The following is a 23,866-nucleotide window of genomic DNA, read 5'->3' as shown; positions in this document are numbered from 1 at the left end:
CCTTAACAAAATAGTTAACTGTATGTTGTATGTCGTAGGAAACTATTGGAACCACTAGTACTATTGGAGTTGTTTAAACATGGTTCATCACGGTTCATGATGTAAACACGTTCATCGTATGAGTGTGTTTGCCCATAGGTCCCAACTGAACCCCGCGGATGATATTTCACCTCTGTCAGGCTGTCTGAGTGATGGGTCATAAGGTCAGAACTTTGTGTCAAGTTTTTACCTCATTGGCCATCCTTTGAGTTGTTTTATGCCTGCTTAGAACACTGGCTAAATGTATAGCTCAATACACGCTGCTGTGCAGTGTATGAAACTCATGGCACAACTTGGACTGAAGCATTGACGGACTGTCAATGCTTTCCTAGGCTCCGTGTACTGGGCTGATGTGTGAAGTGGATGTGGTTGTGAGTGTGTGTGTGTGTGTGTGTGTGTGTGTGTGGGAGGTGATTAGTGTCACTCTGGCTGAGAACACTGGGCCGTGTCTAGGGCGGCTTCTGAGGTAGTCTTCCCGGAGCAGCAATATGCTGGGATTGACAGCTGAGCTGCAGGGGAGACGACCAGGTATGAGCACCACGCCGGCTCTGCTTGCATGAGCACCGATAGCTACTGACTACTGCAATGTGTGTGTGCGCGTGAGAGCGAGTGCCTGTGTGAGACAATGCTGGAGAGGTAGAGAGAGGTTTGTGGGAAAGTATGTGTGGGAGACAACATGAGAGAGCGGGGGAGAGGGTAAAAAAAAGGGTCTATGTCTACACCTTTGCTGCTGTAGTGTTGTAGGAGCTCTACCTGCGCCAGGGCAAAGCTAAATTCGGTCAGATCGGATTTTGACGTCTGTTTAAGCATTGCACTTGTGTAGAAGGTTGTCATTGGGTTGTAGGCTTAGGTGTTTGACATCAATGGTCAGAAGAAGTGCATAGATGAGGATTGGCTCTTCAACCGTATTGGCCAGGGCAAGTGTTTAAGCTAGGGTTAGGGTAAACATTAGGGCTAGAGCTTGTGTTTGGACTAGGATAAGGGTTAAGATTATTGGAGGGGACAGGATAGGACTAGGGTTTGGGTTAAGATTAGGGTTTGGGGTAGGGTTGGATTCACTGTCATTTCCTTCAAAAATAAGGCCTGCACTTTGCTGGATCTTGTGGTTCCAATTCCTACATCATACCAATACTACTTGTTCTGCATTTAGTGTGTTACTCACTGTCCCATCCTTACTCAAGGTTCAACAAAGCATTCAGTGACAAACAGCTGGAAACCGTATACACTCATTTCAGGGCACTTTGAAAAAAAGGGAAATCATCGCAATCCTATCCTCTGTTGTGACGTTCTCCAGGTGCCAGTTACAGTATCTCCCTCAGAGTCCCTCTGTTTCCCAGGCGTTTCTCATGTACGCTGAAACATCCATAACAGGCTGATAAGAGAGACAGCAGGATGGGCCGGCTGAGCACCATGGTAAAGATGACACCCAGTACCCACTATCTCTGATGACTTTAAGCTCTGGGACTGGGTTCAAAAGTACATCTTTGAGATCTGCCTCCAACTCCCTACTCATCGTAAATCTGCGTGTGCATGTGGAGTGTGTTGTGTGTATGTGTGTGAATGTTGAACCTCTGCCAGTTTCTACGAGGTACACGATGCTTGTTGACATACAGGGTTTCCAAGTCTGTTTGTATTAGACACACACACTCCACTGTGACGGTTAACTGTTCGGTGTGTGCGGCACACACACACACTCACACACACACACACTCAGGCACTTTTATGTGTCTCTCACACATGCGCACGGACACACACACACACACACACACACACACACACACACACGTACACACACACACACACACACACATACACACACACACACACACACACACACACACACACACACACACATGTACACACACACACACACACACACAGGACTGAGGTGTGGAGGGGGCAAGAGTATGGAAGGAGGGAGAGAGAGAGAGAGAGAGGCAGGAGGGAAGAAAATGACCGAATATGGGGCAGGAAATGCAGGTATTGGATATGTGTGATTGGATTTGACAGGTCCTTGGGCGGTGTTCCACTGTGTCCATCCTCTTTATCTGTGCTCTGCTTAAGATTCCACCAAATTGGGAAGGTACGATGACACACACACACACCTACACACACACACACACACACACACACACACACACACACACACACACACACACACACACACACACACACACCAACCTGACTGATTTGGGCTGTATAAGCAGGAGCCCAGCCAGGTGAGATCATTACTCACTGCTGATGGTTGGTTTGGGGGACAGTGGGGGTGCGGCATCATGGGGATGGGGATGTGTGTGTGTGTGAGAAAGAGAGAGAGAGAGAGAGAGAGAGAGAGAGAGATGAGAGAGAGAGAAAGAAAGAAAGAAATAAAGAGAAAGAAAGAGTGAGATCACACACGTGTGTGATCACAATAAAAAATTGAAGTTTGGTTTAGAGGTCTTGTCATCACATGTAGAAAGTCTGACAGGTAATGTTGAGTTGGGGGGAAGCTGATTGCTTGCTAAGTAAAGTTAGTTTTCGAATAGTGAAGAGGCTGACCTTTCAGAGCCCCACCCTCAGGGCGGAATCTGTCACACAGCTGTCTGTTCTAGAGGCTTTTACAGCTGAGTGAGATGGAGGCCGGGTAATGGTTTTCATGCTGCCTGTCTCACCCTCCCCTTCCTGTATGCCTGTCTCACCTCCCCCTTCCTACCTGCTTGTCTCACCCTCCCCTTCCTATCTGCCTGTCTCACCTCCCCCTTCCTACCTGCCTGTCTCACCCTCCCCTTCCTGTATGCCTGTCTCACCTCCCCCTTCCTACCTGCCTGTCTCACCCTCCCCTTCCTGTATGCCTGTCTCACCCTCCCCTTCCTACCTGCCTGTCTCGCCTCACCCTTCCTACCTGCCTGTCTCACCTCCCCCTTCCTACCTGCCTGTCTCACCCTCCCCTTCCTGTATGCCTGTCTCACCCTCCCCTTCCTACCTGCCTGTCTCGCCTCCCCCTTCCTACCTGCCTGTCTCACCTCCCCCTTCCTACCTGCCTGTATCACCCTCCCCTTCCTGTATGCCTGTCTCACCTCCCCCTTCCTATCTGCCTGTCTCACCTCCCCTTTCCTATTTGCCTGTCTCCCCCTCCCCCTCTCATACCCGACTCTCCCTAGATTTTCAGGTCTCTCTCAGCTCTACTCTAAATCTCATCAAACTCTCTGTACTTTGTCTCTGCCCCTGTTAGTTGTTCTGTGTAAGGATGGGTTATTTCGAGCCATGTTGGTTAACCAAGGTGCTGGTTATCGCCCTGTGTGCTGTGGAAGGATAACCTGCAGAGTCCCCTTTGCCCTTCTGACTGATGGCCTCAGGTGTCTTTCATGACAGCCTAGTGTTTCCTTACCACACACACTCACAGCAGGACACACACACACACACACACACACACACACACACACACACACACACACACACACAGAAAGACCACCACACACACAAAAGCATGCTCACAGAACAACTGCTTCTCCGAGACCCTGTATTTCAGGCTACCCGCCCTTCACCAGACTTCCCCTTGACCTGTAATTCACCAAACCTCATCTTCAGTAAAGAGTTGGGTTTCACGTAAAGTATAGAATGCCGCTGTAGATCCCCCTGTGGTGCCGTGACTGAGGGGTGGACAGGATGTGGGTCAGTGTGTATCTGTCTGTCCTCAGGCTCTGGGACTTGCTAGCCCGGAGGGTCCTAGCCTGTCTCCACGATGTGCCTCCTCAGCCATATCTCCCTCATATCTATACAGTCTGTACGGAATATCTTGTCAGGACATAAGCAAACACATTATGTTGGAATCTCTGCCGCAGTAAAGATAAGTGGGACTCATCACCGAATGTTTACGACACCAAAGCTGAACTTTAGTTAAAGTTTGACATATGGAGAAGTGCTGGCACGGAGACTATACTGGCCCGAGCCTCGACGAGGGGCTTACACAGCACTGCAGGACAACGGAAGGCCTTATAAGGGATGGACCTCGCTGAGGTAACCCTCCGTTGCAGGAGAAGAAAATACGGCCTCCTTGTAAAATGACTCTTGGCTCACGACGTGCTCTAGATGTTTCGGCAACGTTCAGTGTTGTTTCCAAAATGTGTCCTCCACCTTCAAAACATGGGGGAAAAAAGTAAAAAAAAAGAAAAGTACAAACATTATTTCTTATTTCGTCATGGTTCTGAAATGGACCTTTACCTCAGCTCCTTATCTGTGCTGGTGTCTTAGACGTCACCGTGGTCTGCCCCCTTTACTGCCAGGATCCCAGCGAGCCCTCCAACCACGCCCGCTCATCTCTTACCAAACTGTTTACCTTGTGCCTTGCAGGGCCCCCGCAAGTCCTGTCTGGTGGCCCCCACAAGTAGACTTTGATACTAATCCATTGCTCCTCTAACTCCTGCTCTGCCCAGAAATAATAAGAGCCCTTACTGGAAGCAGGTGTGTGTGTTGAGGTGGTGGTGGTGGTGGTGGGGGGTGTTGGCAGTGTTGGAACACACACTTTCTTTCCCTCTCTCTGTCTCTATGTCCCCCTCCCTCCTCACCTCTCTGTGTCGATGATATAAGTGAACTAGCAGACAGATGGGCTGGCAGCCAGACAACAGTTCTTCCCCAGCGTCTGTCCCCTCTCCCCCTACTCTCTCTCTCCCCCTCCTCTCTCTCTCCCCTCTCCCCCTACTCTCTCTCTCCCCCTCCTCTCTCTCTCCCCTCTCCCCCTACTCTCTCCCCCTCCTCTCTCTCTCCCCTCTCCCCCTACTCTCTCTCTCCCCCCCTCTCTCCCTACTTTCTCTCTCCCCCTACTCTCTCTCTCCCCTCTCCCCCTACTCTCTCTCTCCCCTCTCCCCCTACTCTCTCTCCCCTCTCCTCCTACTCTCTCTCTCCCCCTCTCCCCTACTCTCTCTCTCCCCTCTCCTCTTAATCTCTCTCTCCCCATCACTCTTTCTTTCTTTCTTTCTTTCTTTCCCTGTCTCTCTCTTGATCTCTTTCCCCCTCTCCCCCTCGCTCTCTCTTTTTCTCCTTTCTCCATCATTCTCTCTTTCCACCTCTCTGCCCTGCTCCCCTCCCACCTCTCACCCTACTCTCTCTTTTCCCTCAGTCTTCCAATGCCCCTCCTCCCCCCCTCCTCATCCCCAGTGGCCCCTGTGTAAAGGCGCGCCTTCATTAAATGTCAATTATACGCACCCGACCACACAGACCAAGCTGGGACACAAATGACTCCCTGACCCCTAAAGGTCAGCGTAGGTAGCCATTCAGCTCCCAGAGCAGGACAGCATGTTCTCAGATCTGCCTGCAGGATTCCTGAAGGATGCGCGGACACTAAAAGCTCTAGATTAAGTCCTTTTGAAGCCCATTGCTCCACCCCATTCCTACCTGACGCTTCTGAAGGCTCGAGTGTGTTTTGTCTCAAGCAGTTCTGTTTGCCGACGCGCCGTCAAGTCATCCGGATAAACTCCTCCAGATCCATGAGGTGCAGAAATACTTTGACGGACTGAACTTGCACAAAGCTTTGAGCGCATGTGTGAGTATGTGTGCGTCTCATCACGTCTGCGTGCGGGTGAATATTTTGGTCACACATCTGTGCGGCAGTAGTCCCCTGCTGTCGTGTGCGTGAGTATGTGTGAGCGTGCGTGCGCACGGTCCATACCCGGACTCAGAGAGGACAGATGGTGTGCGTTGGTAGGGGGGACACACCACATGTTGAGACTCTCCATTCAGCCCGGCTGGACAGTGTGGACGGACTCCCAGGCCCCAGCACCCCTGTGGGAGAGCCCATCCTCCCCTGGAGAAGCAGAGGGAAGGAAGGAAAGACGGGAGGAGAGAGTTATGGAGGAGAGAGAGAGAGAGAGAGAGAGAGAGAGAGAGAGAGAGAGAGAGAGAGAGAGAGAGAGGAGAGAGAGAGAGAGAGAGAGAGAGAGAGAGAGAGAGAGAGAGAGAGAGAGAAGGCCCCCCACAGACCACGGCAGGGATCCATGTTCTGGTCAAATCCACTGTTTGTCAGGTGTCAATGATCCCATCCTGCTTCAGATCCCTTTTTTGTTGTTGCGGGGAGTCATTACTGTACATTAGTACGTTACTGATTTTGATTATGTTGTTGCTGTTGTCAAGTTTAAGCTTGTTTTAGTCACTCAGAATGTGTCTGTTCTCTCCAAGACTGAGCGAGACAGAGAGAAAAAGAGAGATTGAGGGAAAGAGAGCAAGAGGGGTTGGGGCAGAGGGAGTAGAGAGAGAGACACACACACACAATGAGAGGAAGGGCGACAGTGTGAGAATGAAATATTGAGAACCATCTGTCAGCGTTCACCCCTCTGCTGTGAGAAAACGGGGGGTGCAGAGGGTCCTGGCGAGGGCAGGCCATGGAGAAAGAGAGAGAGAGAAAGATTGCGATGGAGAAAGAGGAAGAGAGAGATTGCGATGGAGAAAGAGAGAGAAATGAGAGAAAAAAGAAACAGAAACACCCCATACTCCATCTGTAGATAAGAGGGTTCTATCAGAGTATGTGTGTGTGTGTATGTGTGTGTGAGAGAGAGAGAGAGAGAGAGAGAGAGAGAGAGAGAGAGAGAGAGAGAGAGAGAGAGAGAGAGAGAGAGAGAGAGAGAGAGAGAGAGAGAGAGAGAGAGAGAGAGAGAGAGAGAGAGAGAGAGAGAGCTGGGGTGACAGTAAACCCCTGAGCCACAGTAGTTCTCTGGGCCCTACATTACCAATGCATCTCCCTGTCAACAGGGGCTGGAAATAGGCGAGCTCTGACCCACTTAATGAGGTCTGTACTGACCCCTCACTAAGGTAGGGCCTCGTGCTAGGACATCAGCCCTGGGCCTTCTCATCGGGAGAAAACAAGAGCAAACTTTCATTTGCATGGAAATATAGAACTATTTACAGGAGATCATACATGGCTGAATGGGGATGTTGACATTGAAAGGATTCACGTGATGCCACAGGCCCCCAAGTGAGCCGGTCTGCTCTGCATGGTGAGGTGTGACGAGGTGCTCTGGAGCCTGTGCTTTAGTTGTGCCACAGCGTGAATGGTGAGAAAGTGACAAAAACAAAAGTGACAGGGGGAGAGTGTCATGGGAGACTGATGGTTAAGTTCAGTTGGATCACTGACCCATGTCAACCCCCTCTGTCCACCCCCTGGACGCTTCGGCCTCCCCTGGGGTCCCTGGTCACCCCCCTGCACCCCCCCCCCCCTTCTGTATGCCTGTGTCCAGCCAGAGACCCAGGGGTCACAGCAGTAGTGGTGGAGGTGGAGCAGTCTTTCCAGGCTGTTTGCCCAGGCCTGCAGTCCCCTGTGTGATCCGACAACCAAGTTCAGCTCCAAGACAAACTCAGCGTCCCCTCTCTCGTGTGTCTCTCCCCAGGGAGGCTCACCCCAGGCCCTGTGTCCTCTCTCTTTCATACGGATCCCCCCAGCTCCCTCTGGACCCGCTTCCAAAGCCCCGCTTTCCCAACCGCCCCCACCCCTTCCACAATCTCCCTGCTGTTGCTTTCTCGACTTGTAAAAAAAATACTGTTACTTTCACAACTTGTGTTGTATTTTACCCGACCCTCCCTCTACTCCCTTTTTCCTCTCCTCTCCTCTCTTCTCCTCTCCTCTCTGAAGACATTCTACATTCTGGAAGCTGTCCTATCCTGGCCTTGCCGCATGGCCCCGTGGGTAATGGCCATTGTGTGTCCTCGCTGATCCCTGACGGGGCCATATTGTCTCTCGGTGGGATGTCAGCGACACAAAGGAGACCGGCCGTCCACATTGTCTTACACTCCAAATGAAGAAGTTGCTCCTCTGGCAGTCCAGCACCGCCTTCAAATGTCAGGGTTAGAGAGGGAGTGACGGTGTGTGTGTTGTGATGTGTGTGTGCGTGTGTTGTGATGTGTGTGTGCGTGATGGGGTGGGATTTGGGTGTTCATTGTTGAGGATGAGAGCTGTTACTCATTAATGCGCCAGCACTCCACTCATTAGGATCCAAATCCCAAACGCTGTACGTACTCTCACACTTGTGTTCACACACACACACACACACACACACACACACACACACACACACACACACACACACACACACGTACGCAGAAACACTCCCCCAGGATGCTCTCCAGTGGGGACATGTGAACAGCAGTAACCTACAATCCCAGGAGAAGTTTCTCTTAGCCAGCACATGACAGCAGTGATGGAAGCTTCTGGAACAGTGATGGTGGTACGGACACTTAGTTGAAACCTTGCTACTTGTCATGATCATTGAAATTCTCATTCAAATTTTTTTATCACACCTTTGTACTCTTTAATCGTCTTCCCTTCCTCCTCCACCCACATACCCAAACAAACGGACTTATTGACAGAGGGCACAAGTTCACTTCCAATATATCTAGAGTACAAATGCAATGTCACAATATAACAGGCAAACAATGTTGACACAGGCAGCTCACACAGAAATGTATGTCGTTTGGCTCCATTGGCTTTGATGTGCTGGAAGAAAAATATGGAGAGGAGTGTGTGTGGCTGCCTTATACCTTTAAAGCAACACACACACACACACACACACATACTGTCAATAGTATCTGCCTGAACATGATTCCTACTTCTAATTTCCTGTATTTTTAACACAGGAAGTGATATCTGAAGTCCACGTTCTCTATGTTTTAACTCCAGGACACTGTAGTGGAGCTGTCCATGCACAAATGCATGGACATCCCCTTCAAACAATCTGAAGTAATAAACTTTTATTGGGATGAATTACATTCATCCATTCATCCAGTCAATCCTTTTTTTTTTTTTTTTGCGTTTGAGCGTTTTTTAACACTCCCTCTCTCTTCCACAAACATCCTGTCTGAATTTGCCTATGAATGGGACAGGATTCTGTCCTTTCACCACATCAACACCAACGTAACCACTTAATTAGATTATTCCTGCATGTTGACTTGGCCCTCAGCAGTGGAGGAATGCTCCCCTCTCATTCACACTTTATTCGCAAGTCAATTAACCTTGTAGACGTTTGTGCAGCACTTCCACTCGATACACGTGCATGCATGCGTACCTCCTCTACGCGTTTACAGAACACCTCAGGGTCCCCAGGCAGACGAGGACGACATCATGGTTGTGTTTTCCTCCGTGTCAAACACCCACAGACAACTAGAGACCAGGGGCTTCCAGCAGGGTTCCGGGGAGAGGAGAGAGGCGGCCATGTTTGGCCCCTCGAGCCACAGGGTCAACAAACGGATCTCTGTTAGCTGAGTCAGCAGGCTGAGCAAACTGGCCCTGACAAGAACCCTTAGTGTGATTGTTTGTGTGTGTGTATTTGTGTTTAAGCTGTTGAAGTCAAGCATAGTCAGATTGGCCATGGCGATGTGGACATGGCCAGGGAATGAGGGGGAAGGATGGGGGGGTACAGGGGACTTGGCTTAGGATTCACCCCTGGACTGGCTTTCCACCAGCCAATGAGTATTGGCTGGTCCTTTTAGTAATCCTTTACTAACTAGCCATGCCAAGTCAATCTGGTCTTTCGATCGCTCTCTCCCCTCCTCCCTTGTCTCTCTCTGTGTCGCTCTCTCTGGCTCCTTTTTTACGTCTCCTATATGACTCTCACTGTCTCTCTCTCTTCTGTCTGGTCATTGTCTTCCTGTCTCTATGTCTGTCAGTCTCTTTCCTTCTTTCTCTACCAACTACCTCTCTCTCTCACTTTCTCTCTCTCGTTTTCTCTCACTTTCTCTCCCTCTCTCCATCCTCCAGTAATGAGGCTTCTCCAGTCGCTGGCCGAGCCGTGGTCTGTGTTAATCCTTCTTTTCAGCTGAAGAGCCATCTAGAACACAGAATCGCTCCTTCCACAACTTAATTAAACATTCCTGCAGCCGGCGTGCTACCTCTGTCGCCCAGAACCCTCCTCCCCGCCACCCCCCACCCCCCCACCGCACCCCTTCCGACAAACTCAACTGTCTAACCCAACAACAGACACCCTTATCCTTTCCCCTCTGCAAAATCGCCCTCCACCCCCACCCACCCACCCAACCAGCCACGCCAGCATCTAAACCCAACAGCCACTCCCATCCACTACGACAACACGCCCAACAGAATACCTGTTGTTCCCTCTATATAGCACAGAAAAACATTAGTGATGGCCACAGACCCCGATATGAACTTACAGAAGTGACATGACATGAGGTGAAGTAGAACAGAACAGATTAGAATATAATCAAAAGAGCTTCAGGTAAAAAAACACATACAAATAAAACATTTGATCAACACATTTAACAGTTCAGTTAAGATGAATAATGTTCTGACATTGTTACAAAACCAGGAATTTGTCTCCTGTCGTATCTTTATTAGATAGAAGAATGTTTTTCATTGGATTTCACTGTGAGGAATTTGCTTAAGGCTTCTATGCAGCCTTGTTTGGCTGTTAAAGATTTCCACCATAAATCAACAGTTCCTCTCCACACACCTCTTGAGTGGCCCAGTTCAAAACCCACCACACACAACACAGACACGGTCATCTGCCCTACAAATGTAAAAATCATTTCCTTGGTATTTATATTCCAAGATTTGGGTTTATGTACTGTTTTTAGGTTGTGAGTCCAGTGATCTTGTTTTTTTCTTCTCGTATTTTGCGTGGAGCGCTGTGCCAATCTGGCAGGCTGTCACACCCACACCAACCACCCCACTGAAGCAACTTTCACTCTTTTCTCTGTCCTTCCCCACACGCATGTGCTGTGTGGACGACAAACTCAAGCACGTGCAAACACCATACACACAATCACAAACACACACACAGACACACACAAGCACACAAACAACATCAACAAAACAACGACAGGTGTAAAACAAGCCCCGGCCCCAGTTGTCTCTCATCAACCAATGGCAGACACAGTTGCTGAAGACAAACCTTGACAGCCAATCAAATCGGAGGGGACCAGAATGCCTTGTGTTGCTTCCCCCCTGACAATGTGTGTGAGTGTGAGTTTGAGTGTGTTATCTTCTGCAGACTTACAGAGGCCCTCATTCATACACAAGTCTTTATAACCGGCCAAAGAAAGACTAATTTGGGTGGAGGTTTTGACGGAGGGGGCCTTGTGGGGGGTGCTGTATTGTTTGCCTAATCCGCAGTGACTGGGAAGTTGTACGCTGTGCAAATAGTGCATATTTGAGCAGCACAACTCCCCAGTAAAAGCCCTTCTGGACCGAGCGTTGAGATAAGGCCTTGGTGTGGCTGGGAGTCCCCTGCTAACGGTCACTCGCTTCAGAATGAACTGTGCCCACGTCCCTCTCTCTTTGGGACATGAAAGACAGAGAGAGAGCGAGCATTTGAGAGGGAGGGAGAGAGAGAGAGAGAGAGAGAGAGAGAGAGAGAGAGAGAGAGAGAGAGAGAGAGAGAGAGAGAGAGAGAGAGAGAGAGAGAGAGAGAGAAACAGAAGGAGAGAGCCAAAAAGGTATGCAGGGCGGAGACTAAGAAAGAGACAGAGTCTTCTACAGTCTTCCACCAGTGCTCCACGAGATTCACCCAGGAGAGCAAGGCCCCAGGCAGACACAGACAGCATGGTTTCGGATGAACCCTTAATGAGACATGCTGATTTACAGCCAAATGACGCTCTAATGCTCACATGATAAATCCCTGTTTTTGGCTGGCGGCCACACACACACACACACACACCTTTGCACACACGCACGCACATGCAGGATAAGTGAGGAATGAAGGGCTGAGGTAAGAGCGGGGCAGAGGACGAAGGAGGGATGAGTAAAGGGGAAGAGAGAAGGACTGAGTATACAAGCAAAGGGTTGAGGGGAATGACAGTTGCTTGGCAGGGACGGGCACAAGAGAGGCGTCTAACCTTGACTGACTTTGCTTCAGAGGCTCCTACTCTGACCTGGGGCTGTGGACCCAGTGTTTTGATCCAGTCTCCAGGATGACAGTAAAACACAAGCCCTCCTCACCAACTTTGATTCCTCCGGGTGATTCAGTTCAGCAATGTTAACATGGCCTGGGGTAGGCATCAGCTTTAATACCAGCATCTATCACATCAATTACATTGAGGAAACTTTCGCTTAGCTAATAATCCAATAATTTTATCCGACACAAAGATTTTCTTTCATTCAAATAGACATGTTAGTATAGAGATGTTAGTACAGGGATCTTAGTTTAGATGTTAGTATAGACATTCTAGTATAGATATTAGTACAGACATGTTAGTTCAGAGATGTTAGAATATAAATGTTAGTGTAGATGTTAGTACAGAGATCTTGGTATAGATGTTAGTATAGAGTAGTGAGCGTGGACAAGTTACTGTGATATAGATGTTAGTACAGCCATGCTAGTGTAGAGATGTCAGTTTAAAACTATGGTATCTAGTTCTATTGTGGTTTTAGCTTTGAAGAAGCCAGGCAGCAGTATGTATTGGACACAGCAGTGTATGGGTAGTAACAGGGGCCTCAGTGAGGCTCAGCCCAGACCTGCTAATCTGATTCCTGGATCAAACACCGTCTCTCAATAGCGGGGAAGAGCAGCAGCAACGAAGCTAACTTGTCTAACAAAGTGTCGCTTTACAACCGACACCGAGCAGTTTTCAAAACACACAAGGCGTAATCTTCGAGGGTGTGTGTGTGTGTGGGGGGTTGGGGTTGGGGAGGGGGGGGGTTGGTGTTCACATGAGGTCTGAATGTCCCTCGAGCTGAGCCGGTCCTGTTCTCCACGCCGTCCGGGAGAGGAGTTCCCTTATCTCGCTGCACCAGTGGGGCTGCAGAGAAAAGAGCAGGCCGTGCCATTGTGAGCCAGTCCCAGGCATGTTTGATAGTGTTTTCTGCGGGTCACTTGACACCCCCCACCCCCCCCACCCCCCCACCCCCACCCCCCACCCCTCACTCTCTCCCGGTTCATTGTTTGTGTCGTCTATTCTTCCTCCGTGAGCAGATCCTGGGTGTCTTTTACTGAGGGGAGATGGGGTGCGGGGTGGAGGCGCTTGTTTCGGGGGGGTGTGGCAGGGGGAGAGGGGTGGGACCAGGGGCGCGCCGGCCTGGGGGTGGGGGGAGTTTGGGGGTGGGGGGACGAGAGCTCTGCGGGGGGAGAGAGGCCTCCTCAGTCTGGTTGCAGCCAGTCAGGGTGAATTCGGCAGCCATGGCAGCATATGGAGCCTCCATCCACACAATCACATTACCTTTCTCCTCCCTCCCCTCTCCCCCGCCTCCTTCGTCTCCTCTTCCTCCACTGCTTTCTCTTTCTTTCCGGAATCATCATCGCAGGCCTCCGAGTTTGTCTCCGCGAGGCAGGGAGGAGGGAGGACGGGGGGGTACGTGACCGTATTCTGACATTCCCTAATTAGTTAATGAAATAATGAGATCGTCCCGCGGTCGTCTATCAAGCCCAGAGGATTGTGGGGGGGGGCTCGTTCTAAAGGTGAGGCCCCCGGGGCCCCCGGATCCCAGGATTCCACATCGGGAGCTCCTCCTGCCCTTTTACTCAACAGATGAGCAGCACTAGATGGAGTAGTGGAGCTCCTCCATTTACACACACCTACCTACGCACACCTGCACATTCACACACACACACAGACACACACACACACACACACCACACTACATTCATGCTGTGTCGGAGAGTGACCTAGCATTGTTAATTGCCCATGTGCTGCTGTGCTGACTATGTTAGACTCAGAACATGGCGCTGTAAGTTAAGGTCTTGCCTGACACAATGCAAAAAAAATAGTACAGCCATGTTCCCAAAAAATATTATATAAAAAGAAAGGTTTAGCCATACCTAGTCAAAGTCATGATGGAGATGTGTATGTTGAAAATTATATTTATGTGTTATGATGCAGCACCTATGGTAACGTCTGACTATGGATTGGCCCATCAGCTTATAGCACATGGTTGGCTGATTGCCATGGTAACAGTGGTGTCCCATAGCCATGCCAACAACTGGGTAAAGGAAGGGTGTGCATTTGTGCATGTGAGTGTGTCCATGAGAGTGTGTGTGCCAGTGTGTATGTGGGGGTGGGGGGGGTTAGGCATGTAAAGAGCCAGTGGACACATGTGTTTGGAGGAAGAACACGTCGCAGAGTCAACGCCTGGGTGGCCAATTAGCAAAAAGGAAAGAAAAGCCCCAGTGTCATCAACCAATGAGGGCTGGGGGAGCAGAGAGGAGGGAAGCCTTTTTGTCTGCTTTCCTTGTCTTTTTTTCTCTCTCCTCCCTCCCTGTTTCTCTCTTTCACTCTCTCTCTCTGTCTGTCAACTCAGTGTCCACAGAGCCCCTAGCAAGACTCGCACAGAATACAGAATAAGGATTACTAGACTAGAAGCATTGGGGTTTAACTCACATGTGTGTGTGTGTGTGCGCGTGTGTTTGTGTGTTTGTCTATGTGCGTACGTGCATGCATCCATGCTTTGTGTGCGTATGTGTGTGTGGGTGCGACTTGTTTGTGGAGCAGAAATGTCCTTGCCTGTCTGGAGGCAGACATGTCTTTGGCTGGGTCCCATTTCTCAGTGAGGATTACAGAACCTCTCTCTTTGCCTCCTCACACTGGCCCTCAGTCCCCTGCACCCCCCCCCCATCCCCCCCACGTCACTCCCCCCTGCTAATCACCCAGAGGAACACATTCATCTCCAGACAGACCTGCTCTCATCTGTCTTCCTCCTATACACGCACATCTCCTCAGAGCCACAGGCAGAGGACAGGCCAAAGCTGGACTTAGTCTATTTCCACCTAGACCTACACAGGGACACATTCTAACACGTTATGAAAGGCGTTATAATGTATTCTGGAAGTTTCGATCCGTCCACTCCATTCTTTTCTGTTCTATTCGATTGGGAATCGTTTTATTTTGCATGTAAACATCCTGAGCTGCACATCCCTGGGTGGCTGTTGTGTTGCTCTTCTCCGCTCTCCTATCTTCTCTCTCACAAAATGTTCATTTTTCCCCTCCCCTCCCCTCCCCTCCTCTCCTCTCCTCTCCTCTCCTCACCTCACCTCACCTCACCTCACCTCGGTTCTCCTCTCTTCAGCTCTGCTCTGTTCTCCTGTCCTCTCTCCCCTCCGCTCCCCTCCTGCGCTCCAGGTAAGCAGCATACCTGATTCATCTTGACAGAAAAAGTGAGAGACGCCAAGCCAGCCCCACAGCACATGGCCTCCAGCATGTTCATCTATTTATACCTGACAGACAGAGAGAGAGAGAGAGATACGGAGAAAAAGAGAGAGAGAGAAAAAGAGAGAGAAAGAGAGAGAAAAAGAAAGAAAGAAACAAGAAAGATGGGAACAGTTTGATGACGGGGGTATCAATTCACGGAGACTAGTCGTGGCGTGTATTGGGCTTGTTATTAGTAAGAGCGGAAGGAGTCTCCAATGTGCCGCTCTGACATGTTGCCGGCCTTCCTGCTCCATGTTCGGCTGTGAGGCAGCTTTAAAAACCTGTTGATTCAAAGCTTGATGTGTCACAGTTCTGATTCAGTTTGAAGCTGCATGACTATGAGTGTGTAACTGGGCCTGTCTATGTGTGTGCGTGTGTGTGTGTGTGTGTGCGTGCGTGGCGTGCATGTGCACGTGTGTGTTTCTGGGCCTGGCTGTGTGTGTGTGTGCGTGTGTGTGCTGGGGGGGAAGTGCAGTCAGCTTTAATGACCCCGGCCTCAGAGTGGTGGAATTGAGAATAACTCATGTGTGTGTGAATGTGTAATTGCATGAGTGTGTGTGTGTGTGTGTGTGTGTGTGTGTATGTAAATGTATGTGTGTGTGTGTGTGTTGAGGAGCGCAGGAGTGTGGGGCTGCATTGGGGTCTTTGTGGGTTTGTGTGAGGCAGGGTTGACCTGGTGGGGCTCGTCTCTGGGGTGGGACAAAGGCCCAGGCAGGATTATCCTGGGAGGGACAAAGTGTGTTATTACCATGAGAATAAAGCCGTCTTCAGCCCCACAGCCAGCCAGGGTTCCCCTCTGAAGAGGCGGCCCACTGCTCATTAGCTGCACCCACAAACTCACACACACCTACTGCCACACTCACTGACACCCGCACCCGCACACACACGCACATAGACATATACACCACACAGCACATGCAGATAAACTCAATTGGACATGCCCCTATCACAGGGATTCGGAGAATAGTCGCACCGAAAATAAGACATTTCTCCGAAACAAATGTTCAAAAGGACACCCACAGTTGACCGAATTCTGGGGCGTGAACGTTTATAGGAATTTCGAGTGTGCAAATTGTGCGAGTGCACAATTTCTTAATTCAAACTCGCCGTCTGCGTGAAAAAGTGGTTGAAAAAGTGGTTGAAAAACGAAAAGTACTTGTCAGTGAGATTGTGTGTGTTTCTTGTGTGTGTTTGTGCCAGGGCCAGAGTGCGTGTGTGTATGTGTTGGCCAATGAGGTGTTGATGTCATGTCCTGCTGCTCCAAGCCCTCTCAGGGCTGCGGGTCTATTGTGGAGGAGGTGTCCTAAGCCCCTAATCATCTCCCTGCTCTTCACTGGAGAGCTGCTCTCTGGCCACAGGATTAAAGGGATGAATCCTCACTCCTCTATCTCCTCTTCCCTCGCTCCATCTCTCAGGAGGAGGACAGCAGCCCGGGGCAGCTATTGTTGGGGGCCAGGAAACCCACTCGAGCCTGGACAGAGATGGACTGGAACACACACACCTCACACAAACACAGATACATGGACACGCACACACACACACACAAAGAGGGACACTTACAGACACATAAAAAACACCGACCCACACATACCACACACTGCTGGTAGCAGGATTGTATTGTTTTGATAGTGTCACCCGGGAGGTGAAGAGTTCAGAGGCCTTCGAGTCTGACCTCTCACTGTAACAGCAGGTCTGTCTATTCTGCCCGGGACGTTTTACAGCCCAATTGTCTTCTCTTTGTCTGGGAGAAGGGAGCAGAGGAGGGACGTGCGTAGACGGACTCTTGTTTCCCCCCTCTCCCTCTCTCCGCGGTCCTGTTTCCATTCTCCTCCCTCCATATATCTTTCCCGCGCCATCTCTTTCTCCACCCTTTCTCTCGAAGTCACTTTCAGGCAGCTTCTCTCGCTCTCTCTCTCTTCCTCCCCGGCCTGTTGCCCTGCCTGTGTCTCTCTGTCTTCTCTTCTCCTCGGGACAGGAGACAGGCCCCGGGGCTGTGAAAGGGGACGGCCACTATGTCACACGTGGCTTTGTGTCCGGCTGCAACCCAAACGTGCCACCACAGGTTGTCCCGGCAACCGGTCTCCCCCGACTACAGTAGAGGAGCTGGAGGAAGCAGCCAACACATTTCAGCGCGTTGTAAGGTGACTCCACGAAAGGTCACTGTGACTTCTAATTTCCCCTCATGTTGGAAGATTCATGAGGCTTGCTCTTATATGGGCCGGCTGATGTTTATATTTGAGCGCTGTAAACCAAAATAAACCCAGATTGGATTGGTTGTGTTGCTATTTATCTGCTGCATATTAGCAGCCAAAAGGCTATCTGTTGAAACAATGTCAGGGGAGATGAATGGGCCCAGCTCTATCAACCTATAAATATTTTTCTCCCCCTTCCCCCCCTCCACTGCCTTTTCCTCTTTTCTCCCCACTTGTTCTCTCTTTTTCCCTCCTTCCTGCACCCCACAGCTCCTCTTGTCTCCTCCACCCTCCTCTCCTCTTCCCTCACATCCTCTCTTCTGCTCTCCCCCTACCCTCTCATCCTCTCCCCTATTCTCCTCACCCGGAGAGGTCTCTGTCTGCTCCTGTTCCCCCTGCCTGAGGGAGCTGGGTGGCAAACCCGCTGATTAATAGACTAAAAGAGACCATATATCATGTTTTTTGGGGAGACCTAGATAAAGTTTTTGCCTCTTTCTCTACATCCTACAGAAGGGCTGACTCAGCTATGGATTTGAGGTTGTTATCAGTGAAATATGATTCTGTCCACCTCTACATAGCCTCTCTCTGTTATCTACTTTCCAAGTAATCCATACACGTAGCGTATCTTTAATCAGCATGGCAGTGTTACCGCTCTGTCTGTTTGTGTGTTGGTATTTGTGTGTGTTTGTTTGTTTGTTTGGGTGTGCGTGTGTGCGTTTGTGTGAGCGTCTGTGTGCGTGTGCCTTTGGGAAGGTGCAGGAGCATGCTGGGAAAGGGTGTGCGAGTATCACAGATGGCCAGGGGTGTCGTGCTGACAGGAGTGTTCATTTATAACCATCAGGGTCCGAGGGTCTCCACACCCCATCTCTGACCCCCCCCCCCCCCCCATCTCTGCATCCTCACACTCCACCATGGGGCATTGCTCTCTGCCTAGCAACGCCAAGCACTGCATCGTATTCCACCCACCCACACTCCACTCCACACCCAATCCGACATCCAGCAGGGCTGGGGTGCACTACCTGTCAACCTCCACCAGGGGGAGTTCACTCAGATTGCAAACATATTTTTTCTTTTCAAAGGTTATCTGGGTGTTCATTAGATGTGCATTTGTGTGGGTTTGTTACTGGGGGACTGGGCTACAGGGGGGACTGGGGGACGAGGGTACGAGAGGCCTAAGAGAGTGGGGGACTATAGGGTACAGGGGGCCTGGGGGACTCAGAGACTGGGAGAGTGGGGAACAGGAGGACTGGGGGACCGGGGTACAGGGGACTAGGAGACTGGGAGAGTGGGGTATGAGGAAAGTGGGAGAGAGGGGAAAGGGGCGACTTGGAGAGAGGGGGAAGGGGGGACTAGGAGACTGCAACCTCACTGAATACTTTCGAATACTTTTTTTTGAATGGTGTAGAATGGTCTTTAATGGCCCTGGCACCGTATGGCAAAGTTCACCTGGGAAAATCCCAATCTGTGCTCTCGGAGACTGGACACACACATACACACAAACAGAAAAGTGACAGAGGCGGCCATTCTGCTGTCGCAGAACTATTGTTGCTGATGCTGAATGGGCGCAGGAACAGGGTCAGTCACGGTGTCATTAGAGAACTCTGTCTGACCACAGGGGGGTGTGCTTGCTTTTATATGTGTGTGTGTATGCGTGGGCCTTTGTGCTTTCAGTGTTGCTATGTGTGTGTGTGTGTGTTGGAGGGTATCACATGACTGTTTCTTTGTTTCATATTTTATCTGTGATACTTAGACTTCCTCAGTCCCAAAGTTAAAGGAGTAAGTGTCTTAAATTCTGCCACTGTACAGGTGGTTTAGGGTAAGCACCAGTAACACCACCTTTAGGGGGATCTCCTCTTCATCCCCCCCCCTCCATTCCCTCAGCCTCTCACTATTTTGCCCTCTCTCCTTTCATCTCTCCCCATCCAAACCTTTCTCTTCCTCACACCCGCTTAATGTCACTCTCCCTTCCTTCTTCTCTCCCTTTCCTTTCCCCTGTCTCCCTCCCTCTCGCAATCTCTCCCTCTCCTTTTTTTGTTTGTCCCCAGCCAGCTGCACAGGTCTCTAACTGGCATGGAGACCAGACAGTGGAGCTGTATCAGTTGAGGGAGTGAACGTGACCAAGAGGGGCTTTCCTCTCCTGTCCCGGCAACAAAGGCACTGCCTCCAGCCACTGATGGACAGCAAAAGGACCTGCCTTTGTTGACACTTAATGGAAGTTAAGGATGTCAGTCATTTATGTGATTCATCTCTCACTCTTTCTCCCTGTCTCTTCATCTCTACCTCTATGATTCTCTCTATTTCTCTCCTTTTGAAATCTCCATCTCGTCTGCCTCTCTCTTCATTTGTCTGTCGGTTTGTCTGCCTGTCATGCCATATATGTGTAAACTCTAATGGCAAGGAGATACAGTAAATACAAATTGTTGTGCTTTCCACAAAAGAGCTCACCCTCTCCTGGTTCCTCTCTCTCATCTCTCCCTCTCCTTACCTGTTTTCCTCCACAAAGCACCTCTGGCAGACCAAACACAGGGCCCAGAGAGCCATGGCCCCCAAGCCTCCGCTGAGGGAGGGCCAGGGCTGGGAGGGGAGGGCCGGGGCTGGGAGGGGAGGGCCGGGGCTGGGAGGGCCGGGGCTGGGAGGGGAGGGCCGGGGCTGGGAGGGGAGGGCCGGGGCTGGGAGGGGAGGGCCGGGGCTGGGAGGGGAGGGCCGGGGCTGGGAGGGGAGGGCCAGGGTGACTCCCTTTGACAGCCACTGCACACTGATTCTGCTGGTGACCAGGGGGCCATAGAGGCCCAGAGCAGTACTCTTTAGAGAGCACCACACCCCCTGCTCCACACCCCCAGCCCTGGGTCCCTTGTTCCCCAGCGGGAGAGGGTATGTTTGGGAAGAGAGACCAGGCGAGGAGAGGCAGGGCCCCCGGACAAAAGCCGGTCCTCGGGCCAGCACTGTTCTGCATGGTAGCGGTCGTATTCTTCTGCTCCTTTTGCCTTTTTCTTTTCTTTGGCCCTGCTTTTGTGTTGTAGTGAGGTGGAGGCTGGGCTGGGAGGGGGGCTGATATGATGGATGGGGGGCTGAGAGGACCAGTCTGGGGTTGGGTGGGGGCGGGGGGGGGGCACTGTCGTGCTCCCTGTCTGAGTGGAACGTGCGAGGCGTGGGGTGGCCCCGGGCGGTGGGCGGAGTACTGGGGTGGGTGGGGTGGGGGGTACGGGGGAAGAGAGAGTGGACGTGTCGGGGTGAGGGAGTGCGTTCTGGGATGGGGGGGGGGGGGTGGAGCTGGAGTCGGGGGGGAGGGGGGGGGCTGGAGAGAGGGGGCCTCCCTGTGAGGGAGCGTGTGTGTCGGATTGGGGGGGGGGTTGTAGAGGATGGAGAGAACGTACGAGTGGAAGAGAAGAGACACTTGTGGGCCTCGACGGTGGGGGTTGGCGGAGGGGTGGGGGGGTGTGTGTTGTGTGTGTGTGGGTGGGTGAGGGTGAGAGGGGGGGGGGGTTGAAAAGCATGACGGGAGAGGAAGGGGATGAAGATCTGCAGCTGTCATGTCTTCGTCTCTCCCCGCATGAATACTAACTACAGCACTCGGGAGACCTGTTCAATAGGTGTGTGTGAACATGTGGCGTGTACCACATCGAGATGAATCAACCAGACCAAAGTAGAGTGCTGAGGCCAGCCCCTTGGAATTCTGAGGGTGTGTGTGTGTGCTGGGTGCTCTGGGTAGTTCAGCTCCCTTGGGGAGGGTGGGGGTGGGGGGTGGGGGGGTGGGGGCGGAGGCTGGAGACAGATGAGGGTGTGCGCTGGGGAGGAAGTGGTCATATTTCACCTCAGACAGTATAGAACCAGGGCTGGGATAAAAACAGTTTAGAACCATCATCATCACATTTTATACCCCCTGCCGGCACGCGATACCACCCACACGCTACACATCTTTCTCCTCCCTCTTCCCTCTCTGTCTCTGTCATCCTTCACCTCTTTGTACTCATCGATTCTTTGATTCATAGTTATGAAATAACAAGAATAACTCGGTCTCCCTGGAGGCCTACCCTCCCGGTCCACATTTGTATCCTCAACTCTGCACCTTGCACAATGGAATGTCCACACAGCAAATCAATGGTTCCTATGCCCTCTCTCTCTCTCTCTCTCTCTCTCTCTCTCTCTCTCTCTCTCTCTCTCTCTCTCTCTCTCTCTCTCTCTCTGTCTCTCTCTCCCCCTCCCTTCCAGCTCTCCAGCTTGCAGTGAGGAATTCTCCGGTCCTCTGGGACACACTCATCTCCCTAGCAGCACCTTCATGTTCTTCATCTCCGTTTCTCTCTCGCGCGCGCTTTCTTTCTTTCGCTCTCCATCTCTTCGGCCCCCAGCGGACTCGGACCCATCCTGACACAAAGAGGGAGTCTGGGGACCTCATACCAGCTTCGGTCCAGTCCATCACCCAGGCCGGGGGTCTTTGTTGTCCACACAGACCCCCTGCCACCAGACAGCCGCCACACGCCACACATCCACCCAGAGACAGTTAGCGGAGCTGAGGGAGGGGTGGGGGAGACAAGGACAAGCGCCAATCGTCCACCCGTCAGATACTCCTCAGAACCTGGCAACCCACTGGCAGGCTACCCAGGAGAAACTGGGAACCAGGATCTGGCAACCTGCTGGTGGTCAAAGGGGGAAAAGAAGGATCCGAATCTGGCAACCCGCTGGGTGCCATGGCCCAGGCAGGCTGGTGGGTGTCGGCCAGTGCCCAGATAGAGAGAGAGAGAGACATCCTCTGAGGGTTTGGACAAAGGTGGCCTGCCTCCCTGGCTACCCTGGGGATTAGCTATTAGCATTGCTAGGCTGTGTATTTAACACTGGCCTGAATGGGCAGGACAAGAGCCAGGGACCCAGCCTTTTCTTAGGCAGGGAAGTGTTACTGTTTCAGCTGCTAATGCCTCCCTGACTTAAGCATATGCATACATGCATATATATGAGAAGAATCTTATTATCCATCGGTATGCTGGCTATTTGAGTGATGCTGACTGTTGTGTTTTATGAATCCGATTTTCTGTCAGCTTGCTCTGTGACCCGCTGGTAAGTGACAATAGTTGTCTGTAAATTAACAAGTGAATAAGATTAAAGGACGTAGAGGGAATCCGTAGTTTGTTCGTTTTTTTTTCGGGGGGGGGGGGGGTTCACTTCAATCAATTGTTTGAACAATCTGAATGCTGAGTACAATCTGACAATCTGAGTCTGTATCTGGGCTGATGCTGATAAGAGAAGCCTATTTCCTTCTGACTCGGAATTAACCAAAAGACAAAAAGTGATTCCCTGGATCCATTTTCAGTTATGAGTGTGTAGATGTGTTTGTGCAATCATGGTGTGTGAGTGTATATTTAGGCTTACTGACTGACTTACTGGTCATCTTGATGCTGATGTGTGTGTGTGTGAGATTTGGGGTCTGTGCACTGGCTGTGTGTGATTTTGGGATTGTGTGTAGTGTGTGACTTTGGGCTTCAGTGCTGCTGTGTGTGTGTGTGTGTGCTCAGACAGACTGCGGCGTGGCTGATAATAAGCCAGTACGCCTTGTGTGTTTGAGGAGGTCTTAGTGGACGCGATTCCCACCGTGCTCAGTGTGTCTGGCCTCTGTGTGTTCTGGGACGCACGCGTGACTCCGCCAGCTGTTCCTTTCTCCCGATGGACCCCTCACCCCGACACACCCCCTCCACCCCCCCTCCAGCTCCCTCCCCCCTCCAGCTCCCTCCCTCTCCTGGAGCCCTGCTCTTCATCAGATAAGGGCCTCGCTCGCCAAGGTCCTCAGCAGAGGCCCTCTCAGCCCCTCCGAGCCGCGACGCTCTCACAATGAGCCCTCCTTCCCCGCCGCACTGACACCATTTACATGAGAAAACACTGGGTCTTATCTCCAGTTCACTGGAGCTGCGGCACAACAGCCAAGTCCTTCCTTCTGAGTGGGAGGGGAGAGACACCGAGAGAGAGTGAGAGAGCGAGGGGGGGGGGGGGTGTTTGTGTGTAAGTGCGTAAGTAGCCATGTGAGAGCGTGAAAGCCTTTCAAGAGGAAGTCCAATGCTGTTCCTGAAATGCAACACATAATCGTTGTTGTTTTTCCATACTATAACAGGGAGACATTAGATTCAGACTGGGCGCCCTATAATGACTACGGAACCCAGAATACATCCCTGCTATTGCTTCATAATGGGACAGGAGCCAGCCTCATCTGCAGCCAAGGGCTCTGCTAACTCTTATCAAACAGCACCCTAGGGAGAAACCTCTTCCCTCTGGCATCATAGTGTCTGCACTAACACTATCACTACCATTTCAACATCTTCATGATTGTTCTCATTCACACCATCATCATGATGCTCTTCATCGTGGCCTTCAGGAGCAGTTGGCTCATTATAAAAACCACCTCTGGCCCACTAGAGCAGAGTTATGGGCTTGGCCTGACGTCCTTGAGAAGCCGGTGAAGGTCACCATCAACACAAATCACTCTTCATCTGCTACCGTTGGGCTGGGTGACTCTTTCACATGACCTGCGCTCTCACTTCTCTCATCCTTTCCCTCTT

The sequence above is a fragment of the Osmerus eperlanus genome, chromosome 5 (assembly GCF_963692335.1).
Source record: "Osmerus eperlanus chromosome 5, fOsmEpe2.1, whole genome shotgun sequence".
Classification (NCBI taxonomy): Eukaryota; Metazoa; Chordata; class Actinopteri; order Osmeriformes; family Osmeridae; genus Osmerus; species Osmerus eperlanus.
Note: the sequence above shows the minus strand (reverse complement) of the source record.